An 18592-nucleotide genomic window follows, 5' to 3' on the forward strand; every position below is an offset into this window, starting at 1 on the left:
CCTTAGGCAACATATAAATGATTATATGTTTCCTGCATGTATCCTAGGCAACATATTAGCCTACGTTGCCTTAGTTCAATGTTGGCCACTTATTTTTTTTAAATCCTTACTTAGTCAACATATATTCTTATACTATGTTTTTTTGAAGTATATAATATTTATATACGGCAAATGCAACAAATAAACTCACACACCCTCCTCACCTATGGTGAGGTTTGAACCCTTGACCTCCTAGAAGGCCAAGGGCAACGATACCGCTAGGCCAAAGGCCCTTTGGTTTCTTATGCTATGTTGCCTAAGGTAAAAACATAAATCCAACAAAGTTTACTTAGTCAAAACAAATTGATGTTTCCAATATTGACAACTGGCATTGTATGAAAGATTTATCACAATTTACTTAGGCAACATATAAATTGTTTCTATGTTGCCTAAGCTTAAAAACAAAATAACTACGATAGTTGAGGGTTTTAAGATTGGCAAAAGTTTTAAGGTTGACAACTGGCATTGTACTATTGATCCATCACAATTTATTTAGGCAACATATATTCTTGTTTCTATGCTGTCTAACCTTAAAAACATAATAACTCTAGGTAGTTGAAGGTTTTAAGATTGGCATAAGTTTTAATTTTGACAACTGGCATTGTACGATAAATCCATCACATTTACTTAGGTAACATATAATCTAGTGTGCTTGTTGCTTTAAATCTATCTTAAACAACATATATTCTTGTTTCTATGTTGCCTAAGATGAAAATCAGATATAAATATTTGTAGTTCCCCCATTTCCAACATATAATCTTCACTTCCAACATTTTGTTTCTAAGGGCTTGGGATATGATTTGGAGTATATTGGCGAGTTTTGTCTTCCAACAAACGTTGTATTCATCATCAAAAGACATTTAAATATTATTAGGTAATTATTATCGTATTTTGTCTAATTTTCTAGTTATTTCATGTTTATTTCATGTAAACTTGGATTACTACGTGTCTAAAATTATATATAGCTCTTACTATATGCATGTATTTATTTTTCACATATAGATATGACAGAAAATATGGACAAAAGTTGGATAATTTTAAAAAGATTCGAGGAAAAATATATTTTTGGAATATATGCATTTTTGGAATTTGCTAAAAAGAATTTAGTGAGTTGGAATGGTTATTATAAATGCCCTTGCATAGACTGTGGCAACATGTTATTTCAAAATGAGGCAGATATAATTTTCCATTTGAAATATGTTGGTATAATGAAAAATTATACTATGCGGGATCAACACGGTGAAGTTACAAACGCGATCGAGCGTCTTCGAGTCACAATGTCAATCCTATTGTAAATTTTGTGGAAGATGCATTTCCAATTCGTGAGCAGTACAATGATGGTGAATCAATCGCCCATGAGAGTACTCCAGTTTGTGATGTGGACATTGTTGCTTCCAAAGTCATTGATGCCTATTCGCGACTACTAGCAAAAATGAATACTCCATTGTACGATGGTTGTACAGAAACTTCCTTGGGTGCCCTTCTTAGAGAAATTTCTCTAAAAGAAGAAAGTGGAATTTCTATCAAGGCATTTGATAAGAATTTGGGGTTTCAGAAATCTTTATTGCCCACTCCAAACAAGCTTCCTAAATCATATGCAGAGGCAAAAAATATCCTTAAATGTGTTGAGATGGGGTATGAGCTTATCCACACATGTTTAAATGGTTGTTTCTTATACTATAAAGAGGGTGACATACATGACCAGTGCCCTGTATGTGGATTGCCAAGATATGACGATGTCGATAACAAAGTACCGATGAAGATTGTTCGTTACTTTTCTCTAACACCGAGGTTGCAGCATTTATACATGTCAAAATATACTGTAGATCATATGAGATGGTATGTATTGAGACACCCAGCTGATGGTGAAGCATGGAAGGATTTTGATAGGTAAATGTTTTTAATATACTTGTTTGACACGTAAATGCTTTTAATATGGTTATATTTCTGACAAGTAAATGTTTTTAATAGATTTGTACTCCTTGACACATAATAGGTCATATCCTCAATTTGCAAGTGACCTCAAAATCGTTCGCCTCGCTTTATCGACTGATGGGTTTAGTCCTTTCGGGGCTTCTGCTACTCCTTATAGCCTTTGGCCAATTGTTCTGATTCCATACAACTTACCTCTTTCAATATGCATGCAAAAGGAATTTAATATAGTAACGATGTTAATATCCAGACCAAAATACCTAGGGAAATGTCTCAATTTGTTTATGAGGCCACTGGTTGATGAGCTCAAAATTCTTTAGGAAATTGGTTTTAGGACATGGGATCAATACGGGGAAGAGTACTTTATGATGAAAGTTGCAGTGATGTGGACTATTAGTGGTTTTCTAGGGTTGGGAATGTTAGGTGGTATTTAGACGAAAGGGTACAAGGCATGTCCCATATGTTTGGATGACACTGATGCTAAGTTCTTTCATGGTAGGATGCCATATATGGGGGCACGTAGATGGTTAGATATGAATCATGAATTTCGAATTCAAGGGAGAAATTTTAATGGAAATGATGAGTTTTGACTAGCTCCACAAACTCGAACTGCGATTCAGGTTTATAGGGAAACTGTGTCCCATCGATACCCTCGTTTGAGTTTGGTTAAAGAGAAAAAATGGAAACATGTATGTAAATCTATTACATTCAAAACTTGTATTTACATATCATATATGAAAGTTAAACTAAGGTTATTGTTAACATTAGGGGATGAATGAGCCAAAGTTGTGTTGGACTCACAAAAGCATCTTTTGGGAGCTCTCATATTGGAAGAATTCTAGAGTGAGACATGCCTTGGATGTCATGCACATCGAGAAGAATGTATGTGACAACATTCTTGGTACAGTTCTGGGGTTTGATGGAAAATCTAATGACGATCTTAAAGCCAGCACAACTCTTGAAAATATGAAGATATGCAAGCATCTTTGGCCGAAGAAACCCCGAGGTACTTCGAGAAAAACAATGCTACCTTACGCCAATTACACGGTGAAGCCTCAATTTTGTCTCGAGGTGCTTGATCAAATTGTCGCGGTTCAGTATCCCAGTAGTTATGCTGGAAGCTTAAAGAACAAGGTAAACATAAATGACAAGAAGTTTTATGGTTTGAAGACTCATGATTGCCACGTGTTGCTTCAGCGTATTCTTCCCATGGTCATACGACCGTACGTGGCCAATCATGTCCCTGATGCAATTTGTGACTTATCTAGATTCTTTCAGATGTTGTGTGCTCGAGAGTTGAAGAAGTCATATGTTGAATAGATGCAAAAGGACATTATTTTGATTTAATGTGAGTTAGAAGCGATATTCCCTCTAGCTTTATTCACAATCATGGTACATCTCTGCATTCATCTTTCTGAACAAGTCTTCTTAAACGGTCCTATGCATTACACTTGGATATTTCCTTAAGAGAGGTATGTGCATACTATTGATATTTATAATTAAATATATTGAATTTATATTAATTAATGATCTCAATTTTAGGCAACTTGGAGAGTACAAACATGTAACAAACACACGTTACCCCGAGGGTTGTATTACCGAATGCTAACTTATGCATGAGTGTGTGACATTCATGAATCTTTATTTGAGTACTGTACAGGTCGTACATAACAACACTTTGATGTCGTATTCATCTCGATGGAGCCTCTCAGTCTTGTCTGATTATGTTATCCTGAATAGTTGCCTCTGGAATGCTACTTTGACTAGAGAAGAAATGGAAACAGCTCGTTGGATGGTTATTGTTAATTGTATGGAAGCACAACCAGATATTGATAAGTTCAATGAACTTTATGCAATACACTACCCGGAAGGTTGCTTCGAGCATCATATCGTGACATTCCTTTCCAGAGATTACTGTTTTCTTCTCCAGATATCATCGTATCCTACAGGTATTGTTCCTAGTGGTTTCACTTTTCTTCTCCAAGTATCATCGTTCTTCTCCAGGTATTTTTCCTCTCCATCGATTATTGTTTCATCATGCTGCTTCATTTGTCAACACTGCTTCATTTTGAAGCTTTTACTTCACACGCTACCCTATAATTTTTAGTAGGATTATAGGGTTTGGGTAGGTTTGCATAATAGGCACATGAACAGTAATCGATGGATCGCTTGTTGGGTTTGGGTTAGGTTTTGCATAATAGGCACCTAGTTGGTAACATACATTTTTTGGCTGGTAAACTAGGGATTGCTTGTTCCTCTTGTTTTTGTGGATTTCTTGTTCCTTTTCACTTTCATTCATAAACTAGGGCACCGACAACGAACAGTCTAAAATTGCTATTAATCTGTTTGCGTTTTAGTAGTACAAACCAATTTTGGTTTAAGATTGTGCATACCGAATTAGGACAGCAGACTCCAGACTAGGGCACCGACAACGAACAGACTTTTTGGTTTCAGATTGTGTATAACGAACAGACTGTATTTTGTCATGTCTAAAGGGACAACACCATTGTTATCTCTGTTGGTTTGGGTCACCAGGGCCATGCTTTTATTTATGTGTGTATATGCAAGATTGATTCACGCTAGCTACGTCATGAATATATAGCTTGAACTATAAACAATCCCTATTTTTAATATACTTAATTTAAAATAAGATATAACTCTTCTTTGTTAGTATTTATGCATATGTTTTTGGATTTTGTACTCTTATTATAGCATATCTCTACACAGACATATATAGTAGTAATATATAATGCAGAATGTGTGGTTTGTGGGTGAGGTTTTTTTGTCAGCTTCAAGAATGTGTGGTTTGTGGTTGGTAAAATGTATGATGTGTACTTAGCTTGAGATCAGCACAGACCTTTGATTTGGGACCCTCCAGCTAGTTGATATTAATGTTGTTCTTTAATTAAGTAGAATAATATTCAACTTGATTTGTTCTCTAAAGCAACATTCTTTCACACAGACACACACTGACCTCTTCATTAAGAGCCATGCACATACTGTATTGTATTGTGGTTGGATTATATTGTTTTTTTAATCATTTTTATATATAAACAAGAATTTTATTTAAACATTGTTTTTTTAGATCCATATGCCTCTAAAAAGAACTCAAGCGTTTAATTTAACGAAAGCTCGGTCTTGAGGCGGACTACGACACGCCTAGAGGGTGATTTGGTGGAGGTCTCGTCAGAGGCGACACCTTTCGTCCAACGCCAATTGTACCCTTTGTCCTTGAACTCACCAGCTACACCGGCATCACCAGAGATGAGCACACCTATTAGTCGGCCCACTTGCTCCAGATATATGTATCAATTGTCGTCCGCATCCAAGTGGAAACGATGGAAGAACCAATTACAAAGAAAGCAAGACGAGGAATTATCATCGAAAAGGCGATTAAGAGAGACATCGCTAACAACGAAAATAAACGCCATCCTCTTAAGTGGAACATGGAAAAAAAAATTCCCGACACAAACAAAGTTTGTAGGATCGCAAAGCAAATCGACAGCATTGTTCGTGAGCATATTCCAATGTTGACCGATAGTTATTTAAAACATTCGCAAGATGAACTCAAGATTGTGGTTAATCAACTTAGCGTAAGCATATTCTTATTAATTAATAATGCTTAACTTTTTATTTCATTTTGATTTGTATTCGCTTTTCTGGTTTTCTTTGAGATTAATTGGAATGGACCTCTGGGTGACGCATTATTCGATTGAATCCACCTAACTGCGCGCCAGTCATATAATAGGTGGAAAACTGATTGCCACACATTATATAAGAAGCAAGGTCGTCTCCCAATCAACTTTGTACATCGGCCAAATCAGTGGGTTTTTTTATGCACGCTTTTTGAGAAAGAAACATGGATGATATTAATGAGTAAATAATGGAATATATAATTTTTTTTTGAGTTTAGATTGTAAAATAAGTGTTCCTCATGTTGTAGAATAAATCAAATAGAATGACGGAAGCAAGGTTGTCAAAAAATAGGATCGAGCTTAAATCGGGACCGACTTTGTTCCGGTTTAGGGCTAATAATCTTGAAGCTACCGGACATGTGGATCCTTATCTCGGTACAATTTCCGAGACTACTACAAGTGAAGACCATAAAGTAAGTAAACTTGAACTTTTATTTTTGTGCGAACATGATTTGTATATTTTTTTCATTTGTTGTCCAGCATCACTTTTTCACATTTAACATTCGTTTTAGCTTATATTCATCCTGAATTTTCAGAAACTCAAAAGTTACAAGTTGTAGGACAGTTTGTTAGATTTCCATATCATCTTTAATCACTTAAATCCGAGCTCAGACGAGTGAAATATGCTCGAAATACCATAGTCTCGCAAAGCTGTCAAAAATTATTCTTTTATCCCTTTTTCGTTCCAACTTTTCCAAAACTTTAAAAATATAAAAACGCATTAATGTAGTTCATTTTTTTTTATCATTTTAACTTATTAATGAGGGATGATTGATGAGAAATATATAATTGTAATTAAAACAATTGTTTGAATCGTATATACAGAAACTTGTTGAGGAAGAGATTGAGAAGATTAAGAAAGTTTCTGATGGCACTCCAAAATCTTTCGGGCCTACAATTCGTTGCCCAGTCGAAAAAGAAATATCAATCATCGAGCAAATTGTTGGTCCATTGGTAGGAACGGTTGTTCGAGGTATAGCTTGGCGGTTCGACCTGCGAAGATGAGAGGACCGGCGAAGGGATTCTCTAAGCCGGTATCTTCAGTTGACGAGGAAGATTTGCGGCGACAACTTGCCGAATGCGACGAGAAGATTCGCTTGCTAAAAGAGGGACAAAACGAGGCAAAAAAGGAAGCTGTCGAGCAAAGAAAGATGACACAATCGTTGATGAGTATGTTGGGTGCTAGTGATTCAAACTCTAACTCAATAACCCCGACCTCTCACGCTTTAGGTTAAGTTTTTAATTTTGTGCTATTGAACTTGTTGCCTACTTTTAGACTTGTTTAGGAAAAATATTATCTTTCAATTATTGAACTTATTAATTTCTTATTTGGTTATAAAAGTTGTTTGTATAAAACGTATGGTTGCTTGTTTGTAGAAAATATGTTTGTTCGTTTATGAGATTCATTTGAAGAAAGTTTGCAAGAAAAAAACTGCATTATGGTACACAAAAATCTTAGGCAACAATTAAACAATATAAATGTTGCCTAAAAGAAATATTATATTATTTTAATTACAGGTCAAAGGAAACATATCTAAATAAAGTATGTTGTCTAAGCTGATATGTAAAGCAACATATTCATATAGAGTATGTTGTCTAAGCTAATATCTAAGGCAACATATGTAGATAGATTATGTTGTCTAAGATGATACCTTATGCAACAAATGCAGATAGAGTATGTTGTCTAAGTGGATACCTTATGCAACATATGTTTTTTACTTAGGCAACATAACATTTTACTTGTTGTCTAAGAAGTCCGCTTAGGCAACATATTCTGTTTGCATATGTTGCCTTGGTTATTATGCAACATCGAGAAGGGAACACTGCTTAGGAAATATGGGTTTGTTGCCTAAGCCTTACGCAACATGTAAAACCCTCGTAAACAACATTTTCATTTGTTGCCTAAGTCGTATTTTGAGGTAATGTATAGTCGTAAGTTTTCCTAAGTTTTAAGATAAATTGAACATCATCTATGGTTGAATAGGGTTAGTTTGATAACGACAATCATCGTATGCAAGTCTCTAAAATTCAACTTAACTTGATGTTACATTATGGTGCTATATAATTATAAGAAATGTTTATTGAAAACACATTATCATTCGAGAAAGTAACAAAAATCGATGTGTGGATGAACCGCCTTACTTGATTAGGTTCCTAACCTTTTAAAGGTTAGTATGTTTCAATTGTGGTTTTTATATGGTGAGGGCATTACTTAGCCTTTCCAATCATGGGCATGAAAAACCCTAGGACCAACCCCTTATCATTGTCGCCAAAGATTATGCCACCACGACCGCCCTTCTTGTTAATATCCCATCGGGTAATATTCATGTCATATATTATGAGTGATATCTTTCCACCCAATCTCCACTTCGTTCACCAATTTTAGATTAAAATTCCACCAAGCCGACGTGGCTTGTTAGTTTCAATATTTCAAAGGACACTTTCTCACTACTAATAAATCCATAGAATGAAGTTGGTCTCTAAATGATCGTTTCATGAATCTAAATTTTTTGGGACAATGGTGCCATCAAAAGTTGGAATGTCGATTCTCGCTTCAACCTTGAAATGTAGATGGCTATTCTACTTGGTTTTAATCTCTCTATGATCTCTATCACTCTTCTCTAACTTGCTTCTTTTTTGAATCTATTCTTCAATGATGTTTTTCGAGCCTGTGGGGGAACTTGACGTCAAGCATCGTCTCGAGTTGTTATGTTAGTTGATCTACCTTTGTGGAAGGTTCACTTCTGTCCCAATGGGGTACTTCCTTCTGCTCCCATACAGAGGTAGAAATGGTGCTTTGATACCAGTTGATCCATTCGAAGCTTACAACCATGATGTCTTCAAATGGATGCTCAATCAAATGACTAATTTCAATTTTCAATAACTCAATATGCAAATCAAAATAAACACAAGTTACAAATGGTAGTTGCTAACTTTTAACTAGAGGCTCCAACTTTGCTCTATTTCATCCCCTCCTTATATAACAAAATAATAAAATGAAAGGCTTGACGTGGATAGTTTTTTGTTTGTCCTGAGCATATATGCATGGCAACGAACTTTTTATCTCCTTTCCCTTTAGTGGATGTGGGTTTTGTTTGCAACCGCTTTGACTGCAAGATAGTCCCGGATAAAACGTTGACGGAATTTCCCCTATATTGTAATTATGTATCGTATACGGACTTGTTTTCACAATTAAGTAATCCAGTATTAGGTATAAATACCCTTTTCCTTCGTCAAATGTAATCTACAATTTACCCTTTCATGAAAATAACATTATAACCGGTACTCCAAAATCTTGATTGGGTACTTATGCATTATAATTATCAACATGTTTCTTGAAAGGCTAAAATGCATCAAAATGTAATGGAGTTTGTCTTAATTCCTATTTAATGTATTAAGATTTTTTTTTCTCTCAATTAACGTAAGATACTTTCTGGTCTTCCTATTTTGATACTAATTTGACCGGTAACCCATTAAACAAGTTAACATTTGATGACATGTCAAATCCTAATGTAAGATTTTCTGGCTAGGATGTCACAATTAAATTATTTAAGTAGGATGACACCCACCACAGCCATGGCAACCTAGCTTGCTTTCTTTGCATTTTTTTTGTTTAACATCCACCATAAATGAAAACCTTGTTTTCTTCAATCACTAATTTTCCCCGTTTCCCTTCCTCTAGACAAACACCATTGCTGGTGCTTGAGATAGCTTCCACAGTAACTACATGGATGACTTTGATGACACATTTGTATCCGGTGAACTTGAAGATTTAGTGGTAAAATAGATTTTAAAACTCGGAATTGTACCCTCCCTTCATGGTTGAACGAAAGAACCATAATTTTTCAAATACATATGGAGCTCATCAAGCATTGAAATAATAACCTCCATTGACACATATGGTTAGGGTATCGGATTCAAACAAGAACCCTAAATCGTGTAATCATTTTTGATTTATGAAGGAAGGAATGGAACCCATATTTAGAAACGAATTTGAACTTCGTTTCTGGAATTAATTAACATCCTCATCTTTAATCTCAATGTTAAGATATTCATTTTCTTCGTCAACATCATTCTCGTATACTATATTTCCGTTTTGGTTATATATGAATTGGAAGGATGGAAAAATAGGAAGTTCTTATTATTTTTTTTATCTTTAAATTAAATTAAGCAAATCCAAGTAACATGACATTAATCAGTTAATGTTTATTTGTCATGCCAACTCATCAATTACCGCTGCCAAATAGGATCTAACCTAATCATCAGGTAATTTGGTATTGAAATAGAAAAATCTGAAACTTTGTTACATTAATTGAGGAAAGAAAATCTTCATTACACTAAATAAGAACTAAAACAAAGCGTATTACATCTTAATGCATTTTGTCCAAATGTTAATTGGGGCAATTTAACTGCATTGCTAAATGTTGATTTTAAGAGCGGACAACAAATCATTGGCAAGTATTGTACTTAGCAACAAAAACAAATCTGTTGCGAAATTTTTACACACACCAACAAGAAAACGTTAATCCATGACCAAATGGTTAGAAAAACTGATTCTAATCCTCATGCTAAATGTTAAAACACCAACGTATTTTAGAAAGTTAACAATTTACCAACACGTTATAACATTTTGACTTACATAGTAGCAATAACCTTTTAAAATTATCTTTTGCAAAATGAATACAGTATTGACAACCATTCTTTATAGAAGTTAATGTTTAAAAACGTCAATTGTTAATTAAGTGTCAATGGATTTGGTCGTATTTAACAATGAATTTCGATTGTTGTATTGGCAACATTTGTAGGAGTGATCAAAAATGACTTATAATGTTGAGCACTAGCTCAGTTATTAGTTCTACACGTGCAAGACACGGGTTTAGTGAATAGGAGTTTAACAGCAGTAACGGCAAATGCAAAACAAGATGGACAAAACAACCAATGATTAAGACGAGAAGCTTAAATAAGCATGAGAAGCAAGCCACCGATCCATCAATGCCAAAGCTTCTTCAGGCTTGTACAATGTCAGTGCATGACCCGCACCCTACAAAACACAAGTCATTCCATAAATGTGTTACTCATTTTTCATAATATTAATTTGTTTTGCTCAAACAAAACCAATAGCTTCTTTTTGTTTCTTGAAAATGGTCAGCTATCTATTGACGAATATCTCATCAAATTTTTGTACCAAGTCGAGTAGTCATTATCATGATTAAAGTCACAGATTCAACAAGTATCATCCTTCTTATGTTATGACATAAATATTATTTTCCTTAACAAGAAGAACAAGAAGATATAACCGATTACTCAAACAAGTGTCATGTTTCTTACCTTAACAGTTGCAAATTGTATCGAGGATCCTCTTCGTGCATATGTCATTTGATATCTACAAAAACAAAGAGCAAATAAAAAAAAAAACTATACCAAATAAAAATACACTAAACACCAAAAGTACTTGACTTTTAAGCTCACCCTGCAACTTGCGTACCAACAAACCATGGTTCCCATGCGCTTTCAATTGGAAGATTAAGATTTTTAATCCACTTCTCAGTGCCCAAGTATGGAAACACCATGTCATGATCAGCGTTGTCAATTCAAATATTTATACATCGTTGTCACTGAATAAAGTACAAACTTTAAAAGAACTTCTTGTTGATATGGATAATCACATACCCTTGTAACGATATGGAACTTGATTTTTATTTTGGGATACAAAATAGTATTTAGCAACAACTTTGAGAATAAAAATTAGTTCAAAATTCAAAATATGAAGAAATAAAGATGGAAAACTTGAACTTTTTCTAAAACAATGAAAAGGTGATTTTACCTGAAATTAAAAAAGTATGGTATTACCATATGATCAGAGCTTGACAGTTTTTGGTAAGAAGTTGTTTATGGGATTCAATAGTGCTCCAGACATCATAGGAATAATATACGGTGTTGTTTTTCTTTAAATCATAAGCAATACTCGTGTTTACGTACTCCCACTTTTCTGTAGTTCCCTGCACATGAAAAGGAAGACATTCAAGAGTGTTGAAACTTGAAACAGAGGGATAAACATGGGACTACTTTTCTTCTGATAGTCACACGCATTGTTATTGATGAGTAAACAGTGTTTTGGTTAAGCTGTGAATTCATTGTGAATAACATACCTCACGAATGTTGAGAGCTTTCTGAACATCCTTATAGTTTACCCAAGTTTGTATAAATGTGTCGGTGAAATCCTAAACAAAATTATAAGAAATGGTAACACTCATATTAATTTACGTGTTCTTAAGTATGATTTATAAAAGAAATGTGTGTCGATCTTCATATTTGATAAAGAAAAATTACTTTACAAGTTGGCACCCTGCTGTCTGTTACATTACACAACGGCTCCAATATAAATTCAAACTTAATTCTGCTTGTGCACTGCAATTGGGAATTTGGATTAATGTTATGTTACATTATAATCGTAAAGGTCTTTCTCGAAGAATGATATGTGTGTACCTCATCCACCCGTTTAAGATTATCGGCACATAGGCTATTATCAAGAACATTGTATACATAGTCACCATCACAAGATGCTTTTGTAGACTGAAACATAATATAAATTCAACCAAATGACCACAGAACTAATAATTCTTATTTGTAAGTAGGCACGATTTTGTAAAGAATATCTTTTTGTACCTCGTACATATCATCTGATATAAGTGCAAGACGATGAGCATACTCAAATCTTGAATTGAAGTCGATGAACTTATCGGTGAGAGGGTTAATAATTAGGTATCATTGTATAATGGCTATAACATATTAGTTAATCTAGTATTTTGTATCGTCAAGAAAATTTATTTTTGTCAATGAGATTGCCACGAACATTTACCCATGCATACTAGCTTCAGGTCAAAAAGTTGATTTGGTTAGTTTGATGGTAATTATAAAAACAATATTAACTTTCAACCAGAACTAGGACCTGGTAACCAAAAACCGATTGAAGCATGAAATTTATTTTTTGCTGCAAATTAAATTGGTCATAAGTAAGTTATTTCAATCATTTGTAGATGAACCAACCAAATATTTTAGCAATAACGTTAAGAAAGCTTATGTAGTAAATAAGATGTTTACTTTAATGTTGACTTGCGGTTGATTTCCAAGTTCATTGCCTGCAAAAATGAGAGAAAATGGTGAATAAAATGTTATAGAAGTGAAGCCTATTTATGGAGGGATCCATGTATGATGGAAGGTGCATCTTGTATATCTCTAGTTACAATAGAAGTTCTTACCTTTGTATACCTCCAAAGCCATATTTAGTACGACAATTCCCATGTATGAAATCCCAGATCCGTACAATGAATTACTCACAAACCTGGGGTTCTCCACAAGCCACTGTATTCAAATATTCATCATCACATATTTAAACACATAAACAAAGTTTCATTAATATTTTATAGTAAATAATTAGCTACTACCTTCAAGCAGGACCAACATAATTAAGAAGCACATATTCGGTTCAATACATTACAAAATAAAAGGGCTTTACTGACAGATCGTTGATTGATCATTCACGGATTTTCCCGTCATTGTTTGTCAATCCGCCGTTCCGGCTGTGAGATATGCCGGTGAGGGCATTTTCCGGCGTATTACCAATGGATTTTTCTTTTGACGAAACCCCTTTGTTTTGTACCAATTGTACAAAAAAAGTCTACATAATAAAACTTCTATTCCGTAATGATCGGGAAAGAATCACATTTCAAAACTAATTATCTTACCTTTCTAAGAAATTCATAACCTTGTACAGCTAAAAGGGAATCACTACTCCTCGATGCTTCCCATGTTTTAGCATAAGAAAATCCAACACCAATTGGTAGATCTACGAATATCATATTAGCAACCTACAGATTTAGAAACAATTTGTTTGCGTCAAACATAACATGAAACGTATATACATCTATAATGTAACAAAAGAATATGTTAAATCGGAATTTTAGTTTTTAAAAGCAAAAATTCGAATAGAGTGAGAATGTGAACCTTTGACCATGAATGTGGATTCAACTCCAATGTAATGTTACCCTCTTTGAACTTTCGAATTGAAACTTAATGGACCTACAAAAAGATAATTTTATTAATGTTAGTTGGTCGATCCATCGTTAATATTTATAAATCGAGCAAAACAACTGTAAAATACATCATTAAAATATAGTTTCTTAAATTCGTGAACCGAACATAAAGTTCAAATTAACAAAATTAAATTTCACTCCATTCCTTGTCGATTAAACGTGGACCTCACGAAGTTCAGTTCCATCGCTAACTCCGTAGACACAATCACTCATTTTCAAAACCATTTTGCAAACCAAAACATCATTATTCTATTCGCAATTGGATCAAATATTATTTCAGTTTGTATTAGTGCATAGTATTATTAAGCTCATACAAATTACAGATTGCAATATGAGAAGATTACCGTTTTGATAGAGGAACGAATAAAGTCCAGAAGCGCCAGGGCCACCAGCGAAATACAGAAAAAGAGGTCTTCTGACGGGTTTCTTTCAGACTCCACAAAGTAGTGGAAAACTTGCATTGCATCTTCTTCTCCCATTCCGATGTATCTTTCGACATGAAAAACAAACAAAGAATGAACCCAAAAGAAGCTTCTGGTAATAAAAACAAGAAGAATGAACGAAAGACGAACATGTAAACATAGCCGGTTTGGAGAGTAAAAGGAAGATCACCATTAAAGCCCGGGAGGTTCTTGACGGTTGAGTTTGAGCATGATGAAGTAATGAATTGTAGGAAGATGATAAGAAGGGAAATCGTCATGTATTTGGATTTCATTCTATCGCCCTAATTAATTAACCTTCAACTTTCGTAGATGCTGGTAACCGGCCATGAATCGGATCATGGTAGAAAAATAGAGGGTGAAGAAATGGTTTAAATCCTACTGCTCTTAATCAAAAGTTTATAGATACTGGTGGAAGAAACCTTGTCTGGTTGGAGGGAGGAGAGTCAAAAAATGTGCTATGATGATACTTCCAAGTGTAACCAACCTCACGTACGGTAAAGTCTTCAAGTTTGGCTTCCCTCCTTGCAAGGAAAAAGTTTATGGAAACTGTTCAAGTCTTGGAATAGTTCAAAATGAAGGCATGAAGCTTTCTGGAAATTCGAAAACCACCATGCAGAATTTATCAAAAGAACAGCAGCAGCAGCTTAACGATATTCATGAAGGTTTGAAGATGGCTGGAAAATCTGTTTTGGGAAAGGATTCTACAATTCGGGTCAATTAGCGAGGTGGCCTCTCATGACACCTTGCATTATCTTGAACAGCCAAAGCTCCAAGTGGATATGTTTGTAAGCCCAAGTGTCTCCTTCTCACGAACCCATGCATTATATTGAAGTGGGTGGCCTGCCGAATAGTGCTTTGGAAGGTGGTATGGCACATGCTTCTCAAAAGGTTGGAAATGTTGCACGTGGAAGATGTTATGAATGGCTGGAGGAGATGTTATTAGCAATAAGAATATTGACGTGGAGGACTTGCATGAAATGAAAGGAAAACAAACTTTGGGCTCCATCTCTCACTCACACTACGAATATTTCCAATGTGGGCCTCGTTAAACCCGCTATTGATAAGCCCATCTCGCATTCCCAACCCAATTATTTAATACTGGATTGAAAGAAAATGATCCAATCTTGCTCGCGTTGAAGTCCATGCAAGCAAGGTGAGGATTGAGGAAGCCATAAAAATATTATGCTAGGCCCAAATGCTAAAGTGGGCCTAAATTTTCAAGATAGGAGTTCTCAAGCCCCATTGAAAGAAAATTCTTCTACTTTTCGCCATGGGCCTGCCTCTCTAAGCCAAAACACTGAAGCTGATGGCCTCAATCAATCCAGGTTAGTTTTTCTTTGGACCCTCCCCTATCTCTAATATCCCCCATCTTTTTTCTGGCCCATCTAGTATGGTGTCTTCTATGAGCATGGAAAGTGTGATAAGGATGAAGAGAAGTTGGAGTTGGATGGTCGTGCAAATGAAGAAACCAAAACTGATTTAGTTCATCGGAAAAATCAAAATGATGCTAAAAAATCTCAAATTCTGAGGGGCCAATTGATCATCCTGTTAATGTTAAAGATCCCTCGTCTAAGCCCATGAAGGATGCCATGGACAATTGGGCCTTCCTTGGCCCAAGTCCAAATTCTGTTGTGACCTAAAGCATAAGGCTAGTCCACATTCTATTGATCCTGTTAATTTTGAAGGCAAAAGCATGAGAATAAATTGTCTCCAATGTCTAGTAGCCCATCCAATAATGGCCCAGCTACGTTCCACTCTTCTCTTCCTAAATTTTAATTGTGATTTGGAACCTTTCGTATCTGCATGGTCCTTCACCCTCCTTTTTTCCCCCTTTGCATGATGAGTCTTCCACAAGATATTTAGAAAATCCAAAATATTCTTTTAATGATCAAATTGATGGTAATTTTAAGACCGAAACCAAATCCGTTTGGAATGGTAAAAATCCTAGCATTTTACCTCTTTCGTGTGCTAATGTCCTTAGTGGTTCTAATAAGCATCCTAATGCTAATTTCAAATTTATTCCCAATCTATGTGATGATATGGACTCCCCTATTGATATACCTCTCCCTATTGTCAAAAAAAAAAAAGTTGTGAGACTTATGCTAAAAACTTATGTGGTTATTTTGTTGGTAAACGTCTCCCCTTTCCTGTAGTTCGGTTCTATGCCTCCAAACTTTGGTTCCAATTTGGTATTGTGGATGTTCTTTTAAATGGCCACCGCAATTTTCTATTTAAATTCAATTCTGAAGAAGGCATCCAAAAAGTGATTGACAATGGTCCTTGGACCTTTAAAAATGTCCCTATTTTTATTCAAAAATGGAAGCCTGGTCTAAACCTTAATACGATGTTAAAATCCATGATATACCTAATGATGTGTGGAATGATGAGGGTCTTAGCTACATTGTTGGTAAAATTGGTAAACCTATAGCCATGGACTTTTGGACTGCAAATATGTGCAAGTATGTTGCAGGAAAATCGGCGTTTGCTAGGGTCTTACTTGAAGTTCCCACGAGGAAAGATTGGATTGATGTGGTAAATGTTCGTATCCCAGACCCTGACACTCTTTCTATATCTCTTCATTCTTGCGTATTGAATATGAATGGAAGCCTCCTATGTGTTCTCATTGTAATATCTTTGGGCATTCTAAATCTAATCGTATACATGTTGAGGCTAATAATGATAGGAATGTTAATTCTAATGACTACCAAGACTCGAAGAGAAAGAATATCACTACTGATAGTGAAGGATTCCAAATGCGTATTTACAAGAAAAATCATACTGCAAGGGCTTCGATTGCTAAAGTTCCAATGGAAAATCAAAGAAAGGAGGTCCTTACCACAGTTTTAAATGGGAAGCAAGATGCTGTTATTCCAAAGGAAAGAGTGAAGATAACCCCTGTCAAGCTTATCGGCCTGTCCAAATGCGGACTCCCCCCAGCTACCTCCCCCCCAATTTCAAATCCCCCCCAGATGGGTTTACCCTCTACTTCTAGACCTGCCTCCCCCTATAAAACCATTAACCAAAACAAACACCACCTTCACTTCTCCAACCCCCCACTTCCCACTCGGAAACAAGCCAAGGCCCCTTCCTCTTCATCCAACCGATTCTCTATTCTAGTCGACTCTTCTCAGTCTACTGAGCTTGGGTCCATCCCCTCCCTCCCCCCTGCCCCGTCTGATCCTTCTGAGATTAAGGATGCTCCTCTTGATCACGATGACCTCCTTGGTGAGGATGATGTGATTGAGGTTGAGTCAGATGATGGAGAAACTGCTAGATTCATTACCAGCGATATCATTATCTCCTAGGTTGAGCCGAAGACATCTCATGAGTCTGAGCAAATGGAAACCACCCCCTCATCTACAGTCTAGTGATGTGCTGTTTTTGTTGTGCCTTTCTTATTCGGTGCTTAGTTATTTTTCGTATTTTTCTCTTGGTTTGGTCTAGGGTGTGCTTGTTTTAGGCCCCTTTTCCTTCCTCTGTGGGTTCCCTGTTTTCCCTAACAATCAATCTTCTTGAAAGCTTCATTCAACAATGGCAGATCTGTATTTTCTATTAAGAACTTAGGAGTAGAGAGAGAGAAAGTCAATTCATCAAATGTGGTCAAACTCTATATACGTATACTGATTTTATCAAATGAGCTCTACTCTACTATTACAAAGCCAAACACCCTTTATATAGGGTCAAACTAGACAAAAATAGTCAAAGTCAAACTATCCTAATAAAAGTCAAACACAATGACTTTTACACAATTATAGACAATTTTATCTTTCAAGATGAATACATATTTACACTGAATTTCATTCATAACATTCTCCCCCTTTGTATTCAGACTTGAAGGAAATTGCGCGCTTTGAGTCTCGTTTGAACTTTGAAGCTTTAAGCCCACTATGTTTTCTTCATAAACAATCTTCAACTTGAAATCTTCAGGCAATCATTTGTTGAGAAAGATCTTCTAATATTCTCCCCCTCGAATGTAGAACCGCGATGATCTTCTCTTTTGACAATGTAGATTAAAACAACAACAATCTTCAGACAACGAATTTTAGACATTCTCCCCAATAATGAATTTCTTCAGATAAGATCACAAACATTCTTCTTCGACTAGAAATCTCTATCAGTAAACTGTTGTAATGATGATCTTCTCATTCAAAAACTCTCAGACTTTGTAGCATCGAAATAATTTTTTGTAATCATCTCTAGTCGCACTCCTTTTGAGTGTTTTGCCGACTTGATATTACTCCCCCTTGATCTTTATAATAAATTCCCCTTATAATGATCGGAATTGGATATTTCATTCATTATTTCATACTCCCCCGTATGATGAAATGAGAATCATTACATCATACACTAGAATGAACGAAATTTCCCGCAAAAGCCGTCAATTCATGAA

At 35.5% G+C, this 18592-nt stretch overlaps 1 pseudogene; it reads right to left on the reverse strand.

Annotated features, from left to right (window-relative positions):
• Positions 1-10608: 10608 nt before the first annotated feature.
• LOC112504651 lies at positions 10609-14474 on the reverse strand (annotated as a pseudogene).
• Positions 14475-18592: the final 4118 nt, after the last annotated feature.

Source organism: Cynara cardunculus, unplaced genomic scaffold (assembly GCF_001531365.2).
Source record: "Cynara cardunculus var. scolymus isolate 2C unplaced genomic scaffold, CcrdV1 Un_Scaffold_6363, whole genome shotgun sequence".
Classification (NCBI taxonomy): Eukaryota; Viridiplantae; Streptophyta; class Magnoliopsida; order Asterales; family Asteraceae; genus Cynara; species Cynara cardunculus.